At 34.8% G+C, this 16,992-nt stretch overlaps 1 protein-coding gene across 1 annotated transcript in view; it reads right to left on the bottom strand.

Moving 5' to 3' along the window:
• Positions 1 to 16,977, bottom strand: part of TREM1 (triggering receptor expressed on myeloid cells 1) — a 31,824-nt gene extending 14,847 nt beyond the window's left edge. The window contains exons 1-2 of the mRNA XM_074310976.1: positions 16,794 to 16,977; positions 860 to 996 (exon numbers count right to left, since the gene is read on the bottom strand). The gene's annotated coding sequence lies outside the window, so the exon portion shown is untranslated. The remainder of the gene's footprint in view (positions 1 to 859; positions 997 to 16,793) is intronic.
• Between the last annotated feature and the right edge of the window lie 15 nt (positions 16,978 to 16,992).

Below are 16,992 nucleotides of genomic sequence, written 5' to 3'. Positions count from 1 at the left end.
TAGTATAATTTTTTGAAAATAATTAGAGAAACCCTACATACTCAATTTGAGAGTTAGTGAAAATTAAAATGTAATTTTTTCCCATCTAAGTATATTAAGCCCATGAAGTCTATCTATAGAATCTCTTGATAAAGAAATAAAGAAAATTAAAATAAAATGTTAATTTAAAAAAAAAAAAAGAGTTGATATTTTTTGGTAGTGGATAGAGCACCAGCCCTGAAGTCAGGAAGATCTAAGTTCAAATCTGGCCTCAGACACTTAACACTTCCTAGCTATGTGATCCTGGGCAAGTCACTTAACTCCAACTCTCAGCCAAAAAAAAAGAAAGAAATAGGTAAACAGATACATAATACAAATAAATACAAATAATAGATACATAGATACAAATAAAACATAAATAGATGTTTATGTAAATAAAGATCTATCTATAAGGATATAGGTATATCTACAGATAGATATAGATGGGATCTATGTAGATAATTTTAAAGAAACTTCTCAGTAAGTATCCTTTCATAAAAGCTAAGTTCATTATTTAAAATTTTCATGATAGTAGGGCACTAATCAGTGGTGCTGATTATATTCAAAAAGATATAAAAGACCCTGCTGATTGAAATCGGAGAGAATGTCCAACTCTTGAATCCTGTGGGTATTTGATTCATTAGTGTGAATGTAAATTGAGATAAAGACCCCCCTCCCCCCCAGAGTCAACTGATAATACAGTGGATAATGATGGCCTGAAGTCAAGAAAACCTAAATTTAAATCTGGGCTTAGACACTCAGATACTCTGTCTGACTCTGGATAAGTAATTTTTGTCTGCCTCAGTTTCCTCAATTTTGAAGTGGGGAAAATAATTCTTACCTTCCACAGGTTTTGTAGGGATAAAATTGGGCAATATTTGTAAAGGACTTAGTAGAATTCTTGGCATATAATAGGCACTCAATAAGTTCTGCTTTCTTTACTTCCATAGTAGAGTGTGTAGTTTAACAACTAGCTCTCTAGAAGAAAAAAGTAAATATAATATATTTTTAAGTTTAATCAATATTAATAACATTTTCTTAAGTCTGAAAATCAGCAAGACACTACATCGAACTCAAATTTTTAGTATCTGCTGATTTCCAAAGATGTAAATGCTCACACTAAAAATTTAACAATAAACTCAAAAGAAAATTCAAGTCAGCTGCAGCACATCACTGGCTACATTTACATGTCTTTTGTTTTCACTTCCATTAGGTAAATGTATTATAATATACAAATTGAAAGAGTCAGAGACAAGATTCTTATCAGAAATATGGAAATTAATTATTTTGATAAAGTTATGAAATAAACTATATTATTTTATTCATATGATTCAACTAAACAAGATGAAATAGAATCATGGTCAAAGAACTAAGAAATTCTAGGACCTATGGAGAGCTCTGGCTAGTCCATTCCTCCTAAAACAGTTGAATAAACAGATGATTCTGATTGGAAGCCATAGGTATTCAAATAAGGTCCTGTCACTTTTAAGAGACAAAAAAATGGACATTCACAGATATTTTGAGACTCTGAAGGGATGGAAAATATCTTGAGTTCAGAGTACCATCTGGTGGTAAATGTAAAAATTACACACTCAAGTCAATCAACTTACCTCTCTACTCTAATACCCATGTAAACAGGGACTTCTAAAAAGATGAGAATCCCTGCATTTATATAATAAAAGGGATTGCGTCTTGTGATATTATGGATATTGTGATATTAAGTCACAGTTGAGCTTTTGTCCTTTTTCTGTTCAACTACGTTAATGACTTTTCAGAGAGAAAGGTAGAAGCAGGTCTAAATTACCAGACTCTTGAGCACTTAGCTTCAAATCTCAACTCTGACATTTATTAGCTATTTAAGACTAGCACAATATCTTGCATATGTATGATACACACATATGTATACATATATATGTATTGTGTATACACACATACACGCACACACACACAAACACACATGCTGACAATTGAATCAATGATTTATTGCCATGAAGTATATACTAATCTTCTGCTTTAGAAATTTTTAAGAAATTTTCTGTCACTTCCCAAACATCACAGGTAAACAGAAGCTACCCTAATGTTTAGAAGTACTATGTATTAAGAGGTAAAATTGCATTATGAGTCAGAATTCCAAGGATCAGAATCCTAATTCTTCTACAGTGTCATATTGAACAAGTTAATTAGCCAATCTGAATCTCATTTTCCTCATATTAATGTAAGATATATGTGAATGACTATATAATATCTAAAGATGACTGATTTACAGATCATATGCATAGATCTGATCTGGAATTGTTGACCCATTTTGTAGAGGGTAAAAGGATAGTCATATTGGCCATCTATTTGGAGTAACTAAAGAGCAAAGTACCAATATAAATGTGAAAGGTAACTTTTATTGTAATTGTACTTAAGGTAGATATAAAGATATTGTACATATTAATAAAAGAAATACATTTTGTATATATGAAGGTGAATTACAGAAATAAGAATCAGAAGTGACAACATCCTGGTTCCCAAACATAGGGAAAATTTTACTTCATCCTCAGTTAAGTCATTATTAATTAATGCAGAAAACTACTGTCAAGATACCATCAAAAAAGAAACATTATTTGCTATAATTTTATACTGCCTGGCCATAAGTATTCTATAAAGATGAAAAAGAATTTTCATTTGGTTCAGAAGCCAATACCATTGAAACCACTTCAAAAACTAAGACCACATGAGTTCACATTTGTTTTCAGAGACAAGATTACCTAATTTTGACAATTTTTTTTTCTTGGTAGGAATTGGGGAAGGAAATTTTATTTTTCATGAAGCTCTTGAGAAACTTGAGAATCATTTGGAGGTTGTTAATTGTGAGATACTGAAAGTGAAGAAAAAAATTGAAAATTAAGGGCAGAAAAGTAACCAGGAATCCAAGTGATACATCAGAAACTGCTATGTTGAAACAAAAACTAAAGACTACTGAACCTGGGTATATCTGAGAGGTAACAAAAAAGAGCATTACTATGATTTGTTTGGGGGGGGTGTTTAAGTTTAAAAACTAAAGACTCCAGTTCAAACAATCATGATTTTGTCCCCATCGGAAGTCCAGGTCCAGAAAATTTCACCAATAGCAAATATAGATATGTATATATGTTTGTATATGTATGTGAAATCTAAAGAAATTTAAGAGGAACAAAAGTTCAGAAGATGATGAGGGAAGATTAAAAATTAAAACAACCCATCTGATCCTGAAAAACCAATAGGCAAGAGAGAACAGATTTCCAGTAGGGGAATATAAGGTGCAATCAAAATAATCTGTGAATATTACACAATGTTGATAACAAAATATCTAGAAAATTTGCAAACTAAGATAAAATATGTATAGGAATATTAAACCACTTGTTAGACTTAGATATGGAGCAATAATCACCTCTACATGGGCATGGAAAAGCAGAGAGACTTACCCACATACAAGTAGCTAGGTAAGAGGCCCGATGTTAGGATGAATTGAGTTCAAATCTAGCTTCAAATACACATATTATCTAGGTGATCCTTTGTAAGTCATTTAATCTCTTGTTTGCTTCACTTGCCTTTTTTTGTAAAATAGAAATGATAATAGCGTCTGCTCCCCAAAGTTGTTGTAAGGATCAACTGACATAAAAACTGACATAAAGTACTTAGTATGGTGTCTGTTCCATTTTATGCACTATTTAAATGTTTGCTATTATTATCCACTGCTGTTTAAAAAATAAATAGTTGTCCTTAGATAAGAGATGCTTATAGCTTTCCCTAAGGGTTACCTCAGTCCAAATGTTTTAAATCAGATGGATTTCTTTAATAGTTATAAAAGTATATGGTCCGTATATTCTTCTTTCTTGTCCTTGAATAGGAAACTTCTAAGCTATGTAATGGAAGAAATTTGAACTTGAAATTCAGAAGATGAGTTTAAATCTGCCCTCTGACACTTACTAGCTGGGCAGGTCACTTAATTTCTCTGTTCCTTTGTTTCTTTATCTATAAAATGGATATATAATAATAGCACCTTTCCTTCCAAAGCAATTGTAAGGATCAAATAAAACATAAATTGCTGTGCAAACCTCTATATAAATGACAAATACTGCCACTTGCATTCCAAATATTCCCCTAGAAATTCCTGAATCATTTTCTTCCTAGAATCATTCTTACTTCCTCAACCCCTAACTTTCCAATTAAAAATTTTACTTATCCATTCTAAATAGCTTCTCATTGGCTTCTCATTCTCATTTGAATGCTTCTCATTGGTTGTGTACTGTAAGCAATGTAAAATGTTATGAAAACCAAATCTGGATCCCCAAGAAGCTACTGCTACTCTTTGAGCAAGTGCTCTTCTTTAGTGTGCTGGTAAATTTCTTTTACTTTCAATTTAGCTATTGACTTTATTTGATATTAGATTATGCAATCCTTCCTTCAAGAAACCCAGGCTGAAAAATTTGTAAAAGTAATTACTAAGAGATAAATGTAATCTTATAATGGTAAGTACATGATATGTGTTTTTATGTCTTTGTGTTTTATTTTTTGCCACTTTTATCATTTAAATTATATATATATATATGCATATATATATATATTGTTATTATTATTGCTATATACTTATATACAATTTGACATGTAAATTATATATGTAGTGGTTTATTTGCTAATATAAATTACATATGTATTGATTTTGGTGGTTACTAATGGGAATATTTAGTTTTTTCTTTTATATTGATTATGTGGATTTCACAAGTTTTGGCAATAGCTTGGATATTGGGGGTGAATGATAGTAAGGTATAAAAACTGGGAAATTACTGTCTACAGTAAGAGGAAAGTTAGGAGGAGGGGAGGGTTTAGGGGAAAAGACATTGAGTTCAGTTTTGGACATAGTGAGTTAAAATGCTTCCCGATAAAGAATTGACTCAAATTTGTAAGAATAAAAGCCATTCTCCAATTGATAAATAGTCAAAGGATATAAACAGACAATTTTCAGATGAAGAAATTGAAACCATTTCTATTCATATGAAAAGGTGCTCTAGATCACTATTGGTCAACAACTCTGAGGTATCACTGCATATAATTTAGATTGGCCAAGATGACAAGAAAAGATAATGATAAATGTTGGAGGGGATGTGAAACAACTGGGATACTAATATATTGCTGGTGGAGTTGTGGACTGATCCAAGCATTCTGGCGAACAATTTGAAACTATGCTCAAGAGGATATCAAACTGTGCATACCTTTTAATCCAGCAGTGTCTACATAGCATACAGTTTGAAAGGACAGAGGAAGAAAAATTTGGAACACAATGTTTTGTAAGGATGAATGTTGAAAACTATCTTTGCATATATTAGTATAAAAATAATAATTCCAAAGTAAGTAAAATTTTTAAAATGTCTACTGGAACTGTAGTTCAAGATGTCTGAAAAGTAGGTAGAGACATGAGACTTGAGAAAGTAACAATAAGAACATAGGAAATCATGTAAACATCCTTTGGTATGATTGAGAAAGAGCAACCAAATTACTAAGAGTAATTTGGGAGGTGGAAACTTTTTTAATAAAAGGTGAGTTTTTCATTTAAAAAAATTTAATAAAGAAGGAGGCTCTCATATATAACATTGAATTGCAACATCCATAGCAAGAAGAGAGTGGCAAGAGAAGGGAAAGAGAAAGGCAACAACAATAGGGGACAAGGAATGTGAAAAATGAATACACAGCTAGAAGACTGGAAAAGTTGTTGAGTTGGAGCTGTGGAAGTTGAAATCAATCAAGAAGTGGCTTTATCTGAATGATTCTGGATGGTCAGAAAGAGCAGAAATCATTGGTAAATAGCTCCAAAGATTCTTTTTGGTGAAGCTTGACATAAGTTTCTTTTCTTCTGGTTTAAGAAGAAAAAGCATATAAAGTGTCCAGCGGCTTTGAAGGCAAAAGAAGGAAGTCACGATGTGAGTTTCTTTTTGATTGGACAACATAGTATCACTGTGAGTGAGTGATTAGCAACTGATCCAGAGTGTACCATCTGAATCCATGGGGACTGAATGTGGATCACAGCATAGTATTTTCACCTTTTTTGTTGTTGTTTGCTTCCTTTTTAATTTCTCATTTTTTTTCTTTTTTGATATAATTTTTCTTGTGCAGGATAAGTGTGGGAATATTTTTAGAAGAATTGCACATGTTTAACTTATGCTGGATTATGTATCTACAGGAGGGGAAGAAGGGGATGGGGAATTTGGAATACAAAGTTTTGCAAGAGTAACTATTGAAAACTATCTTTGCATGTATTTTTAAAATAAAAAGGTATTAAAATTTTGTAAATAAATAATAAAATAAAATCTTATCTAGAAAGAAAGAAAGAAAGAAAGAAAGAAAGAAAGAAAGAAAGAAAGAAAGAAAGAAAGAAAGAAAGAAAGAAAGAAAGAAAGAAAGAAAGAAAGAAAGAAAGAAAGAAAGAAAGAAAGAAAGGAAGAAAGAAAGAAAGGAAGGAAGGAAGGAAGGAAGGAAGGAAGGAAGGAAGGAAGGAAGGAAGAAGAGGTAAGGTTTTTGATCAAGGAAAGAGGGGCATGGAGGGAGACAGGAGCTATGGGAGACTTGAAGAAAAATTTAAAAGTTTGTAAAGAAGACATTGTAGTGAATGGTTAATGACCTGATTACTGTAACATGCCCTCCTGGCAGTTACTATTACCAGTCTGTCCCAGGCCCAACAGAGTACCTTTGACCACTGACCTTTGCAGTGTCAACTCTACCTGGCTTGCCTCTTCTGAGGCCTTCAAAGGTCTCTGGCCACGATTTCTTGAATCTATAGTTTAATAACCAGTAGCACACTGAAGAACAGCTATGTGTAATCTTAAAAGCCTTTATTATACCTACTACATAATGCCCTGACTTGATGCCCTGACTTGTCAATTCCCTAGTGAACACCTGGTCTGAAGACCCACATGTTCACTACCAAATTCCTTACCTCTTTGGGCTATCCATCCACTTGGCTCAGCTACCCCAGGTTAGGGAGCCAGATTAAAGGGAGCCAGGTTAAAGAGAGCAACTTGCTGTCTGCAGTGGGCTTATAAAGGACCTGTGAGGTCACACACACAGCCAATCAGCGAGAGAATCACCCATTATGAAGCTATCTCAATGTGGCCAAGATCCCACCCACAGGGCAGTCCTAATATCCACAGAGAATACTTCCTGGGGTACTTAATCTCCCGTTGTGCTGTGGTGCCGCCCATTTAAAGGGCCCTTACAATTCCCTTCTCTTGTTTTGTGGGAACTGCATCCTTACAGATTACAAATATGTAAAAGGATTGCCTTGCTATAATGAGAATTGAAATTATGTAAAATGAATTATAGTTAACTCAGTCAGCACAACTGGAGGATACTATGGGGACAAAGAACAAGGTTTGGAATTACAAGGCAGGAGGAAAGATGGAATAAAGATTATAATCAGATACATGAATTTCATAGTTGATGGATATGCAATAATTGTAAGTGATGATAAAATCAAGACTATGACCATCTCTGTATATCTGTGATTGAGTGAAAAAATAGGTTAAGGAATTGGAAAGATTAGAATAGAATATCTGAAGTATCAATATGTGGATGTGGATGTTGAAGTCCTCTAATATGAGAGCAGGAGTTAGAGATGAGAGAAAAATTAAGAACCAGGAACTGAACTATTTGAGGAAGGAAGGAGAGTGTCTGGAGGTTTATACAAATAGCTAACAAAACTTGGTTGGTTGATAAATATGTATTGAATGAACTATAAAGGAGAAGAGGTCACTGAATGTGGAAGAGAGAGAGCCTAAAAATGGCAACAAGGAACAAAGTAATCCAACTAACTCACCTGGATTGATTAAAAATTTTAGCAAAGTTGCAGGGTATAAAATAAACACAAATTATCAGCATTTCTATATATTATCTACAATGTGAAGCAAGAAGAGACAGAGAAATTCCACTTAAAATAACTGTAAACAAATAAAATATTTACCTGCCAAGACAAACCCAGGAACTTTATGAACAGAATTACAAAACACTTAACACAAATAAAATCAGATCAAAACAGTTGGGGAAAAAATCAATTGCTTATGGGTAGGCCAAGCTAATATAATAAAAATGACAATTCTACCTAAAATAAATCACTTATTCAGTGGCATGCCAATAAAACTACTGAAAAAATATTTATAGAGCAAAATTATAACAAAATTCATCTGGAAGAACAAAAGATCAAGAACAGCAAAGGGAATTATTGGAGTGGGGGTGGTGAAATGCAAAGGCTTAGCTGTACCTGATTTAAAACTATGTTATTATAAAGCAGTAATCATCAAAATTATTTGGTACTGGCAAAGAATGAATGGTGGGTCAGTGAAATAAGTTAAGTATACAAGACACAATAATCAATGACCATAGTAATCTACTGTTTGATAAACTCAAAGACCCCCTTTTTGAGATAAGAATTGGTTAGTTGCTTAGTTGGTTGGTTAGTTGGTTAGTTGGTGGGTTGGTTGGTTGGATGGATGTAGTCCCTCACTCTCCAAGAGGGCCAAAATGATATCATTATGTTAGAATCAAGTTACCGTGTGGCCGACTATGGCTGATCAGAACAATATGAGCTTGGAATATTTTGCCACAGATTGGATATAAATAGTCCATGTGAACATTTAGGGTAGTTTCTCTAATATTCTGCATCTCATATTTCTTCTGAGCTAATTTAATTCTGCTTTGCTCATAGAGCATAGTACTTTCCCTGATAAGAGCACACCATACTGGGTGGTCCTGTGCCACTGTCTCCCATATCAGAATAGATTTTGAAGTTCTTAAGAGAGACCTTGAAAGTGTCTTTCTCTGAGCATCTTGTGAGCACTTACCTTGTGTGAATTCTCCCTAAAATAATTTTTTTTTTTGGCAAGCATACATTTGGCATTTGAACAATGTAGCCAGTCCAACAGAGAATTGCATTCTCTGCAATAGAGTTAGAATACTGGGTAGTTTAGTTCAAGAAAGGACTTCAAGGTCTGGTATCTTATCCTGCCAAGTGATATTGAGAATTTTCCTAAGACAATTCAAATGGAAGTGATTCAGTTTCCTGACACAGCATCAGTATTCTGTCCAGGTTTCTCAGGCAACAATGAGGTCAGCACATCATCTCTGTAGACCTTCAGTTTGGTAGTAAGTCTAAACTTACTCTCCCACACTTCCTTTGGAGCCTTTCAAACACTGAGCTAGCTTTGGCAATGCGTGTGTGAATTTCGTTATCAAAGTGGACATTCCTGGAAAGTATAGTGCCAAAGTAAGAGAACTTATCCACAATATTCAAAACTGTATTTATGTAACTGATGGTTCCACATATGGATGGTGTGGTACTGGATGAGGGAGGTCCTGTGTTTTCTTGGTGTTAATTGTTAGGCCAAAATTAAGACAAGCAGCAGAGAATTGATCCATATTTTGTAGCATCTCAGCTTCAGAGCCTGCACTGAGTGCACAATCATCTGCAAACAAAAAAATCATTCACCAGCAATATCTCAATTTTAATTTCAGCTTGTAGTCTTTTCAAGTTGAAGAATTTACCATCAGTGCAGTAGCTGACTTTGATTCAATGTTTGTCATTATTGAAGGCATTTAATAACCCCGGCTGAAAACATTATGCTAAAAAGCATGGGAACAAGCCCACAATCTTGATTCACTCCATTGGTGACTGGGAAAGCTCCGGAGCAGAACCCAGGTAAGCATGGCATCATGAAATTGATAAGAACTTATTATCTTACAAAAACTGCTGGATAAAATTGAGAGAGAGTTATGATAGAAAGAAAGTAGGCACCAACATCTCAACCAACATCATAAGAGATGATCAAAATGGATATATGATTTAGACATGAAGCATAAGCAAATTAAGTAGAACAAAGAATATTTTATCTGTAAGATCTATGGAGAATGTTAAGGTTCAAAAGAGACCCTAAAAGGTTGGGGCTGCAGACCAGTGTTGCAAGATGTCTCAAAAAAAAATTTGCAGGCTTAAACCCATCCAAATCAAGGGGCAAAAGCAAGAGAACATTATACATAGTAGCAACAACATTATACAATGTTCATCTCTGATTAATTTAGCTCTTCTCAGCCAATACAATAATCTAAGAAAATTCCAAAGGACTCATGGTAGAAAATGCTATCCCCATCCAGAGAAAAAATCATGGATTTTAAATGCATACTATTTTCACTTTGATGCTTGTTTGTGTGGTTTTTCCCTTTTGTTCTGTTTCTTCTTTCACAACATGACTAAGGCAAAAAATTTTTACATAATTGCACATGTATAACCTATATCAGATTGCTTGCTATTTGGGGGAGGGGACGTGAAAAAGGAGGAGGAAGAAAAATTTGAAACTCAAAATCTTATAAAAAAATGAATGTTGAAAACTATCTTTACATGTAATTGGAAAAAATAAAGTACTTTACAAAAAAGAATGAAAAAAAGAAACTCCTACTGGGAAAACCTTTATTTTGCATTTACCAAGACATGCCATATGTCAAATTAAATATCAGTGGAAGCATTTAGAAAGTCTACAGCAAAGATATAGTACACAAGAACTTTTATGTTTGTCGGCCACCTAGATATAAGCAAAATTCAATTATGAAAGTTAAAAACCATCTTCACCTAAGTGTAATGCCTCAGTTTCCCTGCCTCAATTTCCCTGAATTATAATGCTATACCCTGAATAAAATTATTATAGCCACTTCCCCTTTCCTTACCCCATTAAATTCTGGTCACTCTCACATTCCAGTGAGTCATAAAACTCCAGATGGCTTATCTCAAATATTTGGCTATTGCTCACTATCTCCTGTCCCAAACTCTCTGTCTCCTGCTCCCAACCTTCTTAACCCCCAACTCATCAGGGCTAAAGTTATAATCCTTCCTGAAATTATGACTTCCCCCATGTTCTCCCCCCTTGCCTTTGTTTTCCATGTAGCTAGAGCCCTATAAAAGGTCTGTGTTTTAATTGCTAGGGGTCAGATATCTGACTGGCTAGCCCAAATTCTCCACTATTAAAATATTAAAACCTAATCTCTGTCTTGCCTCAGTTTCTCCAGCATTATATGACCATGTATTGTTTTATTATATAAATGTACAGTGTTACATATTGTTATTATATAAATATACAGTGTTACTTGTATGCATTGTATGTTTTTATATAAGAAGATTGACGATAATAAATTATACACCTAAAATAACATAATATTGAGGAGTAAATTTTCTTATATAATTAATTGTTTGACTTTATTCTGTTAGGTTCTTACTAAGTGCTAAGTCAGTACTTGACAATTCTCTAGTTCCGGCCTTTCCTGGAGAAGAGCTTGCATGCTTAGGAGGAGCAAGCTCATTGGTTGAAGTACTTCTTCCCAGAAGCCCTTGCATTATCCCACGCCCATTCTCTGGGAGGATAAAGAGGGCAGCTCTGGAAGAAAAAGTTAATCTCTGCTTTAAACCAGGCTTGGCACGACGAGAGTTAATGGCAACTGTCTGGAGACAATGGTTCTCTACAGGAAGAAGAATCTGTCCGAGAGATTTGAGTTGACACAGCAGATCTCCTCCCAGAGAGCAATCGGCAGCTTCTGGAGATAACAGCACATTACATTATTCTGATAGACTTTTGACTTAACTGTTAAGCTAGACTTTTGTAGTATTATATATGAAATTGTACACCATAAATATTGAATTGTATGATTCATTATTTAAGATAATACTAGTGAAGTACATAAATTGTATTAGAACATGAACTTTGATAAGTCAAATTAGCAATTTTAGTATTACTTAGTTGAAAATGTATTAGAATAAGCTTCAGAATCATCACTGCTTATTTCATTCACCTCAAGCATTCTGTTCTTCACATCTTGGTTAAAGTATATATAAAACCACATAATTCTATGCATGAATGCACCAAATGAGTTGGACTAACTAGAATGTTTTTCTTTGTTAAATTATCCAACCAAGAAAAAAATAACAAATTTATTTATAGAATTGATGGGGGTGAACCCTGAAACTGTCCAAATGATGGGGGTAAACTCTGAAAACTCTCCTCTGACAGAGACTCACCATTTAGGGCAGTTAAGTGGTCTCATTCAGTTGGAGATCTAGCCAGAGATAGGGTCTCACCCTCTATTGAGTTGAAGATTAGTCCAGGACCACTCCCAGTAGCTCAAACTCCCAGTTATTAAATGGCTTGAAACTCCAAGTGCTCTCTTTTCAAATGGAAATCTAGGCCTGGGGGTATTGATAACATTGAAGGAATCTCATTCAATGGAAGCCCTAGCCTCAGACTGCTATAAAAGATAATTTTGAACTCCAAATCTCTGCAGAAGTCCGAAGTAGGATAATGCTTTGCCAGCAAAGCTCTCTTCTTGGCAAAGCTGCCTGCCAGGACTCCTGCCCGCAGTGAAGATATCCTCTTCTCAGTGTTAACCTTTGTTATTTCTCTGACAGGACCTTGCCATTAAGAAGTCTGTCTTCCTAGCAAAGTTGGCTTCTCAGTGCCAATAAAAATACTTTTTGCCATTCAGATTTTGGATTTGTGAATTCTTTCACATTGGATCTGCTTCAACCAGATGTGATTCCCCACCCCAATTCTCACACCACTAGCACCGCATTAGAATTGTCTTGCAACATTAGAGATTGAAGTTATACAATGAATATAAGAAAATATTATAATAGTTATATCTGAGTTTGTGTCCTTTCTATTTTCTATTTAAAAATTCATTCCTTATCCTTTTGCTGTTGAAATTGTGTATTACTAAATAAAAAACTCAAATCCTCAGAAAACATTTCTTTTCAGTTCCAAACTCTCTTCTTCCCTTCACCTTTCCCCCCCACCCACCCACCCATTGAAAAGGCAAGAAATATAATACCTAGTGTACATGTGAAGTCAAATAAAACATATTTCTGACAGGGTAAATAAAACCCTAAGCAAAAAGATCGGAACAAAGACTAGATCCTTGGTAGCTAGATAGATTAAATGAAGGGCATTAACTGGAGAAGACCTGATTGCTGTGTAGTCATAGCCAAGCTACTCCCTTAGGCAAGCAAGGAGGAGCCCTAATAAGATTATCTCTTTGTATGAAGCTTTTGGTTTTGCCTGTGCCTTTTGTTATCCTATGTAAGCCTTATTGCAGTAAACCCTGGTTGAAGGTTTTGTTCAATTCCTTACCTTGATAAACCTATTTGTTACTGTATCCAATCAGAAGAACAAGTAATGATATCAACTCCCAGGGTTATTTCTCCCTTACAAAAGAACCTACCTGTACCTTAACTTCTTTGCAAACACTTATTAGTGTGAGAATTAGATGGGGATTTAGTTTCTACGGAATTATGAAAATTGAATTGGAGAAATGAAACTTAAATTAGAAAATTGAAACCTAAGAAATAGTAGACTGGGGCCTGGAATAAGGAAATAAAGAAATGTAATCAGGGATTAGGGTCTTAGATTTGAAAAGGGATTTTGCCCCCTTTCCTTTCTCTGGTTCCTTCATATGTTATCTTCCCCAAACCCCTTGGACTTTGAAGATGTTAGAATTAGTTGAGGGCAGGGACTGGCTTCCCCAAGATTTGTTTGGCATAGTACTTGGCACATAACAAATTAAAGGCTGTAATCAAGGATAGACAATTAGAATAAGAGATACTTATGAGAAGCAACAAGGGTAGAGATTTACACTGTATAACTTCTGTATTCCCTATATTCCTCTATTAATGGGAAGTGAGAGGAGGTACTTGTGCTTCAGGATATAAAAGACTACCTTTGCAGTTTCAGAAAGACTATCTTTGCCTACTAAGCTTATACATTAACTCTTTCAAGAATGTAAAGTAAAATCTTTCCAAGATTCATGAATGAGTCAGTGAAGTTCTTGGTAAGATATTTTCTTTCTTACATTGGGAATCTAACTCCTTTTTAGAGTTAACCCACTAGTCAGTGGCTAACTAATTCATTAGACTTCCATTGGCATAATAATAAAATCTTTGTCTCTTGATATGGAGATAGTCTAAAACTACAAATTCTTTTGAGACAATTTATGACACCAGCCCCAATATAGTTTGGGGGTCAAACGTCTTCTCCCCAACATTTCCACATTAGCCATGTTGTGAAAAATTAAAAAGCCAAAAAAGTGAAAGAAAATGTTATAATGATTTTATCAATGCAAGGAACATCTTAAGAACAAAAGGCCCCCTTAAGTCTGGAATTCTATCACTGATCCTCCATGTTTGCTTCAGGGAGTAGCTAAACTTCCAGATTGTTTACAGTAATTTAGGCTTTCTCTGCTGACTTTCTCCTCTATCCACAGGGCCACCTAGCTGCCCCTTCTTTTAGCTAGTTTTTAAAAAATCAATCAGTCTGGGAGGGAAAAAATGAGGTCCTGAGGGGGAGGGGAGGCATGGGGTGAAGAGGTTGGCTACTTTGCTCTCTTTTAAAAAGGGGGTGGGAGGGTAGCATTATGTCTATTTTCTCTCATATACATTTAGAGTAGGAATGTGATTTTCATTCAAGCTAAACTTTTTATCACTGTTTCTTTATGGGGAAAGGAAGACTGCAAGCTTTATTTCCACCAAATACCAAACACACATAAGAAACAGTAAAGAAATCTATTTATCCAAGTTGGTAGCAAAACAGAAATAAAATAAAGTATGCATATGATAATATATGCTAAACAAAGAGTGAAGCTCTCCCATTGAGAGTGAGATAACTCTGCTCAACTGTAAGAGAGAGTCTCAGATCTCACCAGGAGAAATTTCCCCAGTCTCTAGAGTGTCAAACTGGGAATAGGGACATGATGGATATTATTAGCACCTCTCATGTTAGCTTCTTCCAAGATTTTTATTTTCTTTTAAGTAACCTGGAGCTGGTATAACATTGCAGCTGGAAGTCAGAAGCAGCTGAAGTGACTGAATAATCCATAGAGACTGAAGAGTGAGCCTCCCTGTAAAAAGTTAACAGACTGATTTTCTTTAACTCCACCCCACTCTTCCCACAAGCATGGGACATGGATCTTCAATAGTGAGGAGAGCTGAGAAGTCCCAATGGGCTTTGGGACTCTTTACACAGAAAGAAAAAAAAGGAAAAAAAAAAAAAAAAAAAAAAAAAAACGATTTCCTAACAGTTAGAGCTGTGCCAAAATTAATAGGCTTGAATATGCTATGTTCCCTCTCCTTGGAGGTCTTAAAGCATATCTTGGTCAAGAAGGTGGGAGTACCTTTGGTGATAATTGCACTAATTGGTCCTAAAGGTCCCTTCCAAATATCCAATTCTGTAATATTGTGATTCCACAATTGAATTGAACTGAACTAAATGAATATCATTGAAATCATCCATCTGATTAAGATCATTGTGGGATCTCCTGCCTCATATACATATTCTTGGAGACCCTACACAGAAAAGTTAAACAATAGACATCAGGACTGCTTCACAAGTCCTGCCTTGCCCTGACCCCTACTTCTCCATATACATGTAACTTCCTTCAAATGGTTTTTGTTGACCTGGGGAAAGAACAGTGCTGGGCAAAAAGTTAGTGGTGACAGAAAATCACTTTTTTCATTACTAAAAAGAGCTATTTGGCTTTTTCTCATAAGGATGTACAGAAATATTTAAATAAATGCTTCTAAATTATGAAAAATTGGTTAAAAGAATAGTGCAGATGGTTTAGAAAGAAATGGCCATAATTTATTCTTTGATACAACCAAAAGTTAAATCAAAAGCTATCAAATGTTAATATTTCAAAAGAGGAAAAGTTTCCAAATAACAGTTAAATTTTGGCAAAAACTAAGAGTAAAAGAGAAAATCTTCATCCACCAAATTTAATTTTGGAAATTAATTTTTTCCACACAGAAAACTCAAGCTTCAGCAATGTGTCATATAATCTGACATGAAACAGTGGATAGAACATTAGGCATGGAGTGAACAAGACCTGAGTTCCAATATAGCGTCAGATATTTAGTAATTCTGTGAAACTGGGAAAGTCACTTTACCCCTGCTTAATTCAGTTTCCTCAATTGAGAAATGACAATGATAATAGATAACACTGACCTTCCATGATTGCTATAAGGATCATATGAGATAGCATTTGTGAAGCTTTTAGCATAATGCTTAGCATATAGTAAGTGCTAAATAAATATTATTTATAATAAAATTATTATTCTTCTTCTTTTATCTCCACTAAAGTATCTTGGTATAGATGCAGTAAATCATTTCAAGTAATTTTAAGGAGGGCTCCATTTCTATTCAAGGAAAAATTTCATTCAAAAATAACACCCTACTCTAAAAAAGCAGACATATAGTGTTATGTGCAATTAGCTGAATAGCACAATCTTCCAATCCACTGCATTCTGATAGCATACAGCTACAAAGACTGAAATAATCCCTGCTGTTAAGGGAGTTACATTCTGGAAAACTCATGCAAATCTTAAAGTACTGCATAAATATAATTAGGATTGGTCAATGAGGGCCTACTTGTTATTCCCAGTCATCCTCCATCATCACAATATCAACTTTATGTTTTTATTATTTTTGTTATTATGGGAGACACCAAGTTATGGTAGAGACATTTTCAACAGATTTGAGGGACATATTACTACTCTGTTTTCTTCTGGGGGATGGAGAAGGACAGGGCAAAAACTGGAAGGGAGAGTGAGTATTTCCACGAGGCATCCCAACTACATACTATGACTCTATGTTCACTTTCCCTATTGTATAGGCAATTGCCATCCATTCTAGACACCTCTCATCCTCCTCCCAGAAACCCATCTAATCCATGCTCACCTATCACATCTTTACCCAACAGGATCCTCCTGGTGTCTTCCTTGTGGGGTGAATAATAACTAATATGTAAGAAATGGGTCAAGCTTTGTCCAAGCAAGGCCAGTTTTTCTGGTGATCCACAGGCTCCAGATTCCTAACCTCCAGATTCTGGATTTCTTAGCAATGTGATCTCCCATCCCTCCCTTCTGAGTCCAGCACT

The sequence above is a fragment of the Sminthopsis crassicaudata genome, chromosome 4 (genome assembly GCF_048593235.1).
Source record: "Sminthopsis crassicaudata isolate SCR6 chromosome 4, ASM4859323v1, whole genome shotgun sequence".
Classification (NCBI taxonomy): domain Eukaryota; kingdom Metazoa; phylum Chordata; class Mammalia; order Dasyuromorphia; family Dasyuridae; genus Sminthopsis; species Sminthopsis crassicaudata.
Note: the sequence above shows the minus strand (reverse complement) of the source record. Positions and strands in the feature narration are given on the sequence as shown.